This window comes from Musca domestica, unplaced genomic scaffold, assembly GCF_030504385.1.
Source record: "Musca domestica strain aabys unplaced genomic scaffold, Musca_domestica.polishedcontigs.V.1.1 176, whole genome shotgun sequence".
Lineage (NCBI taxonomy): Eukaryota > Metazoa > Arthropoda > Insecta > Diptera > Muscidae > Musca > Musca domestica.
This window is the reverse complement of record NW_026712234.1, coordinates 787,397-800,540: the sequence shown is the minus strand read 5'-3', so window position 1 is coordinate 800,540 and position 13,144 is coordinate 787,397. Positions and strand designations below refer to the sequence as shown.

Genomic DNA, 13,144 nt, shown 5'->3' with positions numbered 1-13,144 from the left:
CATCAAATCACTATTTTTTATGCCCTAAACCATAGTGTATATGGATATACATTTTAGACCCCACAAGGTATATATATTCTTGATCAGCATAAAATTCTATGTCCGTCTATCCGCCTGACCGTCTGTGGAAATCACTCTAGCTTCCGAATGAAATGAAGTAAGTTAATAAAAGTTTACTGAAATGTGTATTGTCCTTCAGACATGGACATTATTATTAATCGAAATTGTTTAAAATTTGGTATTTGAAGTTTGTAATGAATACTACAGTATATGGCAGGAGATTGTCTATGCAGGTCCACGTCGTCGTTTAGACCCTAATTTAGGGTTTTAACATAATTTTTAACGGATTTTATTTCATTTTATCTATTTATTCATTTTTTATTTTTTTATTTTATTTATTTATTTATTTATTTTTTTTTTTTTGAAAATTGCCAAATTCGTTCCAAATGGTGGAGGATATACAAAGTTCTGCTCGGCCGAAATTAGAGCTCTTTTACCTGTTTTTTATTAAAACTGAAAAAATTGAAAACCTTTATTTTAAATAATTCTATTACAACTTAATTAAGATTGGTGTCGTAATTTGAGAAATGCATAATAATTTAGGCTACAATTTGCAATGGGCCACAAATTTTTAAGAAGTCGTAACGATTTGTTAATCTATGTGTATAAAAGATTAGTAAAATAACTGACTGGCTGATCTAGAGAATCTTGAAATTTTGCACAAGGGCCAGTCTTGGTGCGTAGGTGTTTAATACGGCTGTGTGTTTTTGGAGGGTACAAAAAGTACTAGAATGCACTAAAAATTTGATACCCTCTTTTAAGCAAACGGAACGAGCTAGAATTCTGAAATTCGGAATAAGTGTCACTGACTGTATTATACTTTTAAAATGGTACCACTCGATATTATTTGAACGAAAACGAAACGAAAAACTTGAAATTTGGTGTGAATTACATCAAGGTTGTAAAGTAAGTCAGGGTTGAATGTGGTTTTGGAAATGCGTAATAAGTGTACGAACTGCAATAAATGGGAGTAAATTTGGAACAAATGTAGGGTGAATGGATGAGGCTGGAAATTTGAAATTTTGTATTAGGGTCAGAAGTCGGCGGGTCCGACTATATAATACCCTACACTACTATGCATATTTAGAAGAGCTCCCATAACAAAAGAATTTTTTTGAAGTAGATCATACCACATATCAACATTTGGCTTTAGAGTAGTTATATTTTGCTATAGAGTGCATGTTATTGGATAATGATTATATTAAAAAAATAAAATGTTGCAAATGTATTTCCGAGCTTTTTAAGATCTCTGGTACCAAATATCATTGTTGTCGAATGCATATTACGAATTTGGGGGACTTAAACACCAAATCGGATGAAACATATATATGGGAGCTATAGCTATATCTAAAACGATTTTCCAAATTCGACGTACTTTAATGTACCAAAATTCAGGACTTTGGACTGATATTGGTAATTTGGTACACAAGAAACCTAAAAATTGAAAAAATTGATAAATCCATTGAAATTCCAAAAAGTGTAAGAACTTAAACCGGAACGGAAAGAAAATACTTTGGAAAATAGACTCAAAAGAACTAAAGATGTGAAAACATTCGTTGTCCAGCAGTTTGTAAACAGGCAAAATGATGGAATAGATAGAATGATCGCCAAAGAGGTCAGCTAAAAATGTGCACCTTCGATTGGGCCCCAGAACTCAAGCGTCGGCCATGATGATGGTGTGGGCGGCCATAAATGCTGAATATTATCGCGAAAATATTCTGGAGGTTTTATTAAAGCGTTGGGCACGCAAACTTTTTGGCCGCAGACCTTTGACATTCCAACAGGGCTCAGCACCATCACAATCAGCACGTGCCATCCAAGAATGATTACAAAATTGGGTTCGACCTTTTATTTTCAGCGCACAATGGTCACCAAAATCTCCGGATACCAATCTGTTGGACTGTTGTGTCTTCTCCAGATACAAATCTGTTGGAATATTGTGTCTGGAGTGTTTTGGAAAGCAAGGTTGCCACTAAAAAATACCAAAGTGTCGAAATACCAAGCGCTTCGCCGGGAATGGCCCAAAATACCGCAGAGCAACATTCGGGCAGCGTGTGACGGTTTCATTGGCTGTATGAAGACCATAATTCGTGCCAAAGCTGACCAATTCGAACAAATCTAAACTTATTCTTGAATTTTACGCTATTTCCGACATTTTTTGCTTTCATTCAGTAAAATTTAATAAAAAAAGTAAAAGTTATGTCTGACCCGATTTTAACCAAATGTAAATAAATACGACCTGCATTTTGTTGACAATAATACATAGACAGACTGACGGACAGGCGGACTGACATGCATAAATCGATTCAGAAAGTGATTCTATGAAGATCTTCAAATATGAACATGGGCCTATCTTCCTTCCTTCTTCATGTTACAAATATATACACATAGACATTATACCTTTACCACTTTCTTGTGTAGTCTATAAAAAATGTCTTGAAAAATTATAATTAATTTGGCCACGGCTATATATTTGTGATTTCACAAATGCGGTCATTTTTGCTTTCCTGAGAGTTTGAAAGGCGTAGATTAAAGATGATGGGTTAAGGCAAAAGCTGCAGTTGAGCTTACGTGTATTTTATTCGAGTATATGTTGACTATGGTAATGACTGATTTTTTTTCTCTAAAATAATATTATTTTTCTTCAAAACGTCTATATATATTTCAATTTCTCTTTCGGAAAGATTAAATAAAAATAAGAAGAAGGTAGCATTTTACATTTAATCAAATTTGAAAATTTTCAAAAAAAAAAAAAAAAAATATAATCCGTTCTCTTCGTCGCGTTTAAATAAAAATTTGAACAATTGACATTTTTAGCTGTTCCCCAGTAATAATTCTGTTCAAGACATTTCCCATTAAATTTTCAATGGTTTTCCTTTATATTATAGTCTTTTTAAATAATTTTCGCTTCGTAAAATATTACCTTCGTAATATTGAGAATACACTTTTACATGGCCAATAAAAGATTTCATTTCTTCGGAATATGTAAATAAATACAATATCTGTATATTTTTAGTAGTTGTATTTTATGACCTTGAATATGCAGGGGGATGAAACCAATTTTTCAGATACTTTATTTACCAAATTGCTACAGTCCAAGTTGGTGTTCGGTTTTTTTTTTCTTTATCGCAATATGACCGGCCATTCAATTTTACATGGATTCCAATATATCCGCCCTCCAACAAAACCAAATGTGGCGTATACGCAATAATATTTTATATTTATATCCAGGTATAACGTATACGACCAATTGGACTTGGACAACGCCAACACCAAACGCCCAATGCCATCGAATACAAGCCGTCAAACCAGCACACCAATAAACACGATAGAACCAAGACTTATTATACCAGTATTTGTTTCGTATGGCAATGGCACGCATAAAATTTCGAACAAAAAAATATGTGCATATGTACACAAATGTGTGTATGTGTGTGTAATGGTAGGAAGTTTTACAGCAGCCTGCATGTGAGAGCATTTACAAATTACGAACATTTACAATACAATCTTCACTTGATAAAATTACCTTTTATGTAAGTTGTAAAATTTCACCTCTGTGTTTGTGTGTGTGCGAGAATGTTTGCGCATACCAATGTACAAGTGTAAATATACGGTGTACATATCTCGTATACACCTTGAAACGAATATAAGTAACATTAATATGTCCATATGGCGGTAATCATTTTTATTGTTATACCTTTGTTGTCGAATAAAAGTTTTGCTTAACTGGGACAGTCTGGGGTAATTGAAAAGAATTTCGGGAGAATTTATAAGAGACAAAAAGTTGGGTAAGAAAAGTATAAAGAGTTGGGAAGCTGTAAATTGGCAAAATAGGGAATGGTTTTTGAAAAACCGTACTTTGAGGGTAAATTCATACGTTTCCACCTTCAGGGATACTTCTGCACCAAAAGGTACGAAATGGTACAACATTCTTATAATCGCTATTGTGATGATTTTAGCGACATTATTTACCGGAATGTTTCCGTATTTTAAGTACTGCAGCCTGTCACCCCTCGCATACCCCTCATTTAACGGTACCTCCGTATATTCGATATTTTAATGATTTTAGCCACATTATTCACCCATTGTTTACGAAAGATTTTATAAAACTAGAACACTGAAAATTATAGGTATGGGGACTTAGAAAAAGGCGGAATTTTTGAAAACGTTCGAATCAAGAGAACGAAAAGTACTGAAAGGTCCAACATATTTATTGAATGACGGGAAAGAGCAAAATCTTTAAAATTTCACATGACGGACATTCTAAATAAGAAGGAGCGGGGTAAAGCTGTTTTATAAGCTTTGCCATATGGCTCACAGAGCACATATATCATTCGACATTTGGAGTCGATCTAGCTATGTCCGTCAGTTTATCTGTCTGCTGGCTGGTTCGGTTGATGACTAAGTTTATATAAAAAATAACTAGAATAGAGGGGAAATGTTCCCACCTCTGCCACACTTTTGAACATTTTCAGATTAAGATTCCACAAAATTCGTTTATTTTAGGTATATCATGCCCTCGACAATATTGCAGGTAAAAATGCGGGGAATATTTTGTTGGAAACCTTTAACCCTCAAGCAAGCAAAAGAAGGGGTATTTTTAGTCCTTTTTAAAAATGGATGAAAATTCCCTTTTAACGGGATTGTAAGAAGCCAAAATATTCTTTACAATTATTTGCTATAAAATTCTTCTATTGGTACTAGGGAACTTTAAAAGCCTAAAAGTATGGGTATGTAATCAGCTTGAAGTCTTTGCATGGCAAATTTTGTGATATATCATAAAGGAATGACAGAGTCGCACTCGGATCCTGCGTCGTTTTCTCTTATAATTTCACATTAATATGTCCAGCCATGATGCCAAGCTGCCAGGAATCCATATTTATTAAAAACACTTTTCGTGAGTTTGTGCAAAAATCTCTTATAAATCATTATTATACCCTACAATACTATGAGTTGGGGGTATTATAAGTTTGATTGGGCCAAAAATTATGTAACACCTCGAAATATTGGTTTCCCACATAGGAAAGTATATATGGATCTTCCAATCTCGCCGAGCTGAGTCGATCTAGCTATGTATGTCCGTCCGTTCGTCTGTCCATGTTAATTTGTAATCACTCTACAGGTCGCAATTATAGTCCGATCCTCACGAAATTGAAAATGAAATTGGGGTTAAGGACAGAATAGAACCCTATATTTTTTGGAGAAGATCGCATAATACTAAGGGGTTGAAATGGACCTGACTTTGTAGTTGCTCTGCAGGTCGCAATTATGGATCAATCGACGCGGAAGTTAGCATGGGACTAGAGCTCAGTGCTGGACAGGAGCGTTCCAATTGATGGTCATCGGGTAATATTTAGTGGGTGAAATAGACCATAACATTTATGATAAATAAAAGTCAAATTTTCTATTAAACCGCGAATATTTTTAATCCCGGCGAAATCACAAATAGACGAATTCTGACCGTTACGTAGATGCCGATAGTAAATATATCGGGTGTATATAGCGAGATATATACAATGTGTATGTACAAAGGAAGGGGATGTTAGCTAGAATGCTTATATTTCAAGAATGGCTGGACGAATTCGCATAAAAGAATAAAATCTAAAAAAATCGCATAAAAAGATGCTAATATTGATGTTAATATAGATTTTGTAGTATTTATGACATTTTTTATTTTTTCATATATTTTATGGCATGTGATATTTTCAATTTGTCTTAATATTGAAGTGTATATTTTGTAATATTTTTTTATCTTCAACACAGGTTGGGGTTATTATATACAGTCTGCAATTATCGTCCGATCCCCACGAAAAAGGGAAGGGCAAGGATCAGTAGGGCTAGGCCTATTGCTTTCAAAGATGTCCGCAATATGCTTCGGTGTTGAAATGGACCAAAAACAGAAAAAAATATCCTGACCACACAATCGAAGCTAATCGACACGCCTGTGAGGAGAGTTAAAGACAGGGAAGAATTCTAGCATTTTGGATAACCATTGGATTATATTTAGCAGTAAAATGGACCACAACAACTAACAGCACGTCAGAGTGCGTAAATATTGGGCAAATATCCCTGATGGGTAAATATCAGGGCTTCTAACAGATTGTAGTGTTGTGGAGTATCGCATGGCCTACACCCTTCGCTTACTTTTTTTAGAAAGATAACGTCAATGTCTATACGACGTGGACCTATATAGGCATTGCTTGTCATAAGTCATTACCAAATTCAAATTCGAAACTTGAAATAAACGGTGAATAATGTAGCTGAAATATCAAATATCGTATATAGGTAGGTACCGTTATATGGGAACTATACGAAGACCTGGACTGCATAGACAATTTTCTGTCATAGGCTGTATCATCCTTTATGAACTTCAAATAAGACATCTCAAACAATTTCGGTGGGTATTGTACCTAAACTCGTCAAAATACCGAATATAGGAGGGTACTGGTTTATGGGGCCTATACGAAGATCTGGAGCTGCATAGACAATTTTCTGTCACAGACTGTAGTTCCCATTACGAACTCTTAATACCAAATTTGAAAAAATTCCGATGAATAATGTCGCTAAAACCATTAAAATACCGAATATCGGGAGGTACCTTTATATCTGGGCTATAAGAAGACAAGGACCTGTTTAGAAAATTTTCTATCTTAGGCTGAACTTCGAACTTCAAATGCCAAATTTGAAACAATTCCGGCGAATAATGTCGCTAAAATCTTCAAAATACCGAATATCGGGAGGCACCGCTATATGGGGGCTGTATGAAAACGTGGACCTACATGACCCATTTACAAACTTAACCTGTCTACTGGAAAAATAAACATGTGTGCAAAATTTTAGCCTCTATTTCAATTCGTTCGGAAGATAGCGTGATTACCACAGACAGACGGACATAGCTAAATCGACCTAGAATTTTACGCTGATCACGAATATATACACTTTGTTGGGTCTGACATGAGCATTTTGACGAGTTACAAATGGAATGACAAAGTTAATATACCCTCCATAGTATGGTGGAGGGTATTCAAATATTCATTATCAAATTTTAATATAAGTCATTAAAAAAAGAAATCTCTATTTCCAATGTGTTACTATTATTTGGATCAGTTTTTCTTTGGATTTGTTAGAGTTGACGCCTGAAATTAACATAAAACTGCGTTCTAGGCAGACGGTTTCAAGAAAAAATATTCTACACAAAATTTCACTATAAATCTAAGAGAAAAACTCGTCACAATAGTTTTTATGAAAACTAAATTCAAAATGTATGTACTACAAGTAAAAACAATATCTTTTTGTACGGTTGATTTAACACGTATTCAATTCATGTTAAAATCTACCTTTGTGCTTCATTTTATGGAGAAAGTATTAAAAGAATATTTTTTTTTAGATCAAACTTCATTATGAGTCTCTAAACAAAAGAAATTTGTATGCATTATATGTTCCATAAAAAATAGAATACATTTTTGTTAATGATAAACATTCTTTATTCCTGAAAAATTTACTATGTTTTCCCAATTCGATGTTAATTTATTTATAATTTACCTGTACTTTTGCCTTCCCAATGTCTTATTTTCAAACAGACTCCTTTGTCCCTTTTCACAATCCTTTCACTGTAGCTCTTGCCAAAAGTATTCTCATATTTTCAGATGAGTCATTATAAGCTCGCGTTAACACATTTGAATTCGCAGTGGGCTGGATGGGCTGGCACGATCCGAAATACGTAACGCGTAGACGAAGTAAATTACGGGCACGTATCATGAAATTGTTGAATAATAATGATGAAGTGTCATGGATAGTCGAAAAAGGCAAATTTTCAACGGCAATGGCATTTCGCGAAAGGCATTCTCCTTCGCGCAAAGGCAGTTGTGTAAATAAATCTGTAGCCGTGTCGCAAATGGAAGGACGTGAGCAACGTAATAAAGTTTTTTTTTTGTATTTTTTTTTTCAGGTGGCACAAAGGTGAGATCTTGGTGGAAGTGGTGACAATTTTCACTAGGATTCCAGCGCTTGGTTTTCTTTAATAAAGGAAAGTTAACAATTAAAGGATATAAGGGTTAAATAAAACAATACATTATAGGTTCTCTTTCTATAGGAAACCTGTCTACTTTCTATAAAAGCTTTGTAAAAAGTCTACTTTCTATAGAAGACCTGTGGAAAGCCTTCTTCCTATAGAAGACACTTGATAGATCTTCATCCCATAGAAGTCCTGTAATAGGTCTTCTTTCTATAGAATACCTCTCAAATGTTTTCTCTCCATAGAAGACCTGTAAAAGGTCTACATTCTATAGAAAACCTGTAATAGGTCTTCCTTTCATAGAAGACCTGTAGAAAGCCTTCTTCCTATTGAAGACACTTGATAGATCTTATTCCCATAGAAGACCAGTGAGAGGTCTTCTTTTATAGAAGACCTGTGAAAAGTCTTCTTTTATAGAAGACCTGTGAAAGGTCTTCTTTCTTTAGAAGACTACTTTTACAGAAGACATGTTCTTTCTATAGAAGGCCTCTAAAACGTCTTCTTTTCATAGAAGTCCTGTAAAGTCATTCTTTCTATAGAAGACCACCAAAAGGTATTCTCTCCATAGATGACCTGTAAAAGTTCTCCTTTCCAAAGATGGCCTGTAAAAGGCCCTCATTCTATGGAAGACATGTAAAAGTTCCGTTTTCCATAAAAAAACTTGTAAAAGCTCTCCTTTCTATAGAAGACCTGTAGAAAGCCTTCTTCCTATAGAAGACCCTTGATAGATCTTCTTCCTATAAAAGACCTGTAATAGGTCTTCTTTCTATAGAAGACCTCTAAAACGTCTTTTTTCCATTGAAGACCTGCAAATGCTCTTCTTTCTATAGAAGAAATGTAAATTGTCTACATTTTATAGAAGACCTGTTAAGGGTCTTCTTTCTATAGAAGACCTGTAAAGTTTCTATAGAAAACCTGTAAAAGTCTACTTTATATAAAAGAAATTTAATACGTCTTCGTTCCATAGAAGACCTGTAAAAGGTCTGTTTTCCATAGGAGACTTGTAATAGGTCTTCTTACTATAGAAGACCTGTAAAAGGCCTTCTTTCTATAGAAGACCTGTAAAAGGTCTTCTTTCTATAGTAGACCTGTAAAAGATCTTCTTTTTATAGAAGACCTGTAGAAGGTCTTCTTTTTATAGAAGACCTGAAGAAGGCCTTCTTTCTATAGAAGACCTGTAAATTGTCTACTTTTTATAGAAGACCTGTGAGAGGTTTTCTTTCTTTAAAAGACCTGTGAGAGGACTTCTTTCTTTAGAAGATCTGTGAGTGGTATTCTTTCTATGGAAGACCTGTAAATGGTTTTCTTTCCATAGAAGACCTGCAGAAGGTCTTTTTTCTATAGAAGACCTGTAGAAGGCCTTCTTCCTATAAAAAACAGTTGATAGATCTTCTTCCTATAGAAGACCTATAATAGCTCTCCTTTCTATAGAAGACCTGTAGAAAGCCTTCTTCCTATAGAAGACCCTTGATAGATCTTCTTCCTATAAAAGACCTGTAATAGGTCTTCTTTCTATAGAAGACCTCTAAAACGTCATTTTTCCATTGAAGACCTGCAAATGCTCTTCTTTCTATAGAAGAAATGTAAATTGTCTACATTTTATAGAAGGCCAGTGAAGGGTCTTCTTTCTATAGAAGACCTGTAAAGTTTCTATAGAAAACCTGTAAAAGTCTACTTTATATAAAAGAAATTTAATACGTCTTCGTTCCATAGAAGACCTGTTAAAGGTCTGTTTTCCATAGGAGACTTGTAATAGGTCTTCTTACTATAGAAGACCTGTAAAAGGCCTTCTTTCTATAGAAGACCTGTAAAAGGTCTTCTTTCTATAGTAGACCTGTAAAAGGTCTTCTTTTTATAGAAGACCTGTAGAAGGTCTTCTTTTTATAAAAGACCTGAAGAAGGCCTTCTTTCTATAGAAGACCTGTAAATTGTCTACTTTTTATAGAAGACCTGTGAGAAGTTTTCTTTCTTTAAAAGACCTGTGAGAGGACTTCTTTCTTTAGATGGTATTCTTTCTATGGAAGACCTGTAAATGGTTTTCTTTCCATAGAAGACCTGCAGAAGGTCTTTTTTCTATAGAAGACCTGTAGAAGGCCTTCTTCCTATAAAAAACAGTTGATAGATCTTCTTCCTATAGAAGACCTATAATAGGTCTTCTTTCTATAGAAGAACTCTAAAACGTCTTCTTTCTGCAGAAGACCTGCAAATGGGCTATTTTCCATAGAATACCTCTAAAAGGTATTCTTTATATAGAAGGCCTCTAAACGTCTTCTTTCAATAGAAGACCTGTAAAAGATATTAATTTAATTTGTCTGGAAAACATAGAGGGAGTCTTCTAGATATCTATCCCCTATTAAGGAACTCCTAACTGTCTACGTGTTGGTTTCTTTATATAAGACGTGCAAAAGTATCTTTTCCATTCAAGACCTTTAAAAGAATTTGTACTTTTTATAATCTTATACCTCCATTGTTATTATATCCAAAAATCCCATTCTCCCAAATTTGTTCTCCGTAAATAAAGAAAAATAAAATAAGTTTCATTGTTGCCTCCAAGTACCCATTAGGATTGCAACAAAAATATATATTCATGGCACAAGTCATGCATAACCAAAGGTTAATTTCCGTTGTGTCATTTCGTTCCGAACAATCACAGTTTATTCATTGTATATTTTCTTATTGTTCTTGTTGTTGGGATTCTTTCATTTTTATTTTTTTTTTTTAATTTTTTATGCTCCATTGTAATTTCCCCAATCGTGTTGTGTGTAAAGGTGTGTGTGTGCGTGTGCAAGAGCAGTACATTGCTCGAGGAGTGACTCTTGTTTTGCATAAATGCGGCACAGGTTTTTGTGCACTATTTTTTATAAAAGGTTTCCCATCCACCGGCCCTAATGCAATATCTTGCACAAACATTTCAAGTAATCATGGCGTTCGTTCCCTTTTGCACTACATTTTATTCGAATGCAACGGAATTGCCTGGGGGTTCTGGTGAGAGGGTGGGTATGATAATTTTGGCCAAAAAAAAAAAAAAAAAAAAAAAAACAAAATGATGAATGAAAAAATGAAAAAAATAAAAAATAAAAAAATAATGAAAACAAAATACATATCAATTTTGTGAATCGTATATGTCAAAAATATTGAGAACCCCAAATAACAAATTATAAAGAGTTCCGCAGGAAAATGTAATCCCTCAAAACATCTAAAATCGAGCATGGAGAATTTGATGACGTAATAATTTGAAGGTTCGCAATTAGCACTACATTCACTGACAAATAAGATGTTTCCATATAGCCCCCTGTGATCCGATGTACCTACTTAAAAAATTTTCTAAAATCATTAAAATATGGGTATTTTAACTTTAGGGAATTTTATATTTCAACGTGGACCTACAAGGACCGTCTTTCCAAGAAGTTTTTAATCAGGCAATTTAAAAATGTGATTAAAATCCCAAAAAAGATACCCCAAATCGGGTGGTATATTTATATGTTGAATAGATCGTAAACCTTCATACCCTATTTTCAATACCAAAAACAGTAAAGAAGGATAAACGTCGGGCTGACCCGACTATATGATACCCTGCACCACTATGCGTATTTAGTTTGAATTGGGAATTTATGTTAAGTATACCGTACCAAATATAAACCTTATTTGAATGGATACTATGGCCTTAGAGAAGTCACAATCTGGGAATATATTAAAAACTATTTATTGGAGCAATATATATACCGGGCGGAGTTCCATCAAATGGAAAAATTCGGTTCAATATGAAAAAAATCTATCCAATTGGGGCTGATATTATTTATATGGTGAACAATAACCATAAAATCAGATGAAGATGCAGATCGAAGCTTGGGGGAGGTACTTCCTAGCTGCATCTAATGTTTAGAATTAAATATCACTTTTTGTGGAGTGATATCCCAAAGCGGATAAAAAATATATATGGAAAATATAGCTCTATCTGAAAAGATTTTCGCGAACTTGAAGTATTGTTTCGGAATTGCCAAAATTAAGTCTATTTGGTGCATAATAAACCCGATATCGGATTAAGATGTATATGACAGCTATATCCAAATCTGATCTGATCTCGATAAAATTTGGTAAAGGTATTTCTAAGCTCTATGAGATATTTGGACCATCTATCATCGCTGTAGATTGCATATTACGAAAGTAAAGGACTTGAACACCAAATCGGATAAAACATATACATGGGAGCTGTAGCTATATCTGCATTTATTTTCGTCAAATTTGAAGAACTTATACTTTACTCTAGAAGCTAAATACTGTGACCGTAAAGAAATTCAAGTCATTTTGACTGATGTCGGCCATTTGGTGCACAATTAGCCCGAAATCGGTTGAAGATACACAGGGTGAAATGAAAAAACTGCAACAAATTTAAGAAAGCTGTCATTTCTAAGCCACTCGCCCGACAGCTGTTAAAATTATTCCAGTGACAACTCATTATATTGTTTACAAGCATACAAAAGAATTTTGGTGAGAATTTTCCAGAAAAAAAATTATTCGTTATGGAATTCAAGCGTGATAGTTTGATTTCCTTATATTTGGCTGGAAAACCACAAGTGGCTATCGTTAGAGCACTTCAGCATTTAAATGCGAAAGGATATTTTGTGTCTCGTAACATCGCCCGCTACCGTGATACTGGTAGCGTAGCTCGACGTCGAGGAAGTGGGCCTAAGAAAACAGCAACATCAGCAGAAATGGTTGGAAAAGTAAAGAAATCCGCGTTGCAGTGGCCTGGTCGTGAACTGAACATATCGCAATATTCCATTCGGCAAATATTGAAAAATGAGCTCGGGTTAAAGCCACTGAAATTCCAAAAAGTGCAAAAACTTACAATTTTTGTTTTCTCCGATGAGAAAACATTGGTTGTACAGAAGTTTGTAAACAAACAAAATGATCGCGTTTACATGCCACAGAGGTCAGCTGAGAATGTGCACCTTCGGGTGGCCACAAAAACTTAAGCGCCGGCCATGGTGATGGTGTAGGCCGCCATAACAGCCGATGGTCGCTTTCCGCTCGTATTAATCGACCGTGGCATCAGAATAAATGCCGATT

At 34.6% G+C, this 13,144-nt stretch overlaps 1 long non-coding RNA gene across 3 annotated transcripts in view; it reads right to left on the bottom strand.

Annotated features, from left to right (window-relative positions):
* Positions 1–13,144, bottom strand: part of LOC109611671 (uncharacterized) — a 196,106-nt gene that overhangs the window by 169,565 nt on the left and 13,397 nt on the right. Inside the window, exon 3 of one of the 3 annotated variants that reach the window (XR_002194041.2) lies at positions 7,577–8,075. The exons of the other annotated variants lie outside the window; for them this stretch is intronic. This is a non-coding gene — a long non-coding RNA (uncharacterized LOC109611671). Of the gene's footprint in view, positions 1–7,576; positions 8,076–13,144 lie in introns of those variants that run through there. 3 annotated transcript variants of the gene reach the window in all.